Source organism: Macadamia integrifolia, unplaced genomic scaffold (genome assembly GCF_013358625.1).
Source record: "Macadamia integrifolia cultivar HAES 741 unplaced genomic scaffold, SCU_Mint_v3 scaffold1224, whole genome shotgun sequence".
In the NCBI taxonomy this organism is placed as follows: Eukaryota; Viridiplantae; Streptophyta; class Magnoliopsida; order Proteales; family Proteaceae; genus Macadamia; species Macadamia integrifolia.
This window is the reverse complement of record NW_024868125.1, coordinates 114,782-115,224: the sequence shown is the minus strand read 5'-3', so window position 1 is coordinate 115,224 and position 443 is coordinate 114,782.

The following is a 443-nucleotide window of genomic DNA, read 5'->3' as shown; positions in this document are numbered from 1 at the left end:
TTTTTTAAATGAGCAATGTAGGAATGTAATTACAGGTAAAAAAAATGATGACATTTTTTGGCGACGGAAGTTACAAAATCTGTCACCTAAGATACTATTACTAACGACGGAAAAATATATTGTCACCTTATATAAATGCATTAACAAACAGAATTTCGGATCGTTGCCTAAGAAAACATTTTTAATGACAGATATTTTTTAACTGCCACGTAATACAGATTGTTTGACAAAAACAAAATTTTCGTCGCTAACATGCGTGACGGGCATTTTAGCGACAGATTGACAACGGATATATGTTCCATCGATGATAGTATAGGCGATAGAAATTTTGGTTTTTGTGACAATTTTTTTCTGTCGCCAAAAATGCAATTTGTTTTAGTGATCTGGGAAGTCCCTGACCATGCTATATTAGATAGATAATATGTTGGTCCGGAAAAAAAAAA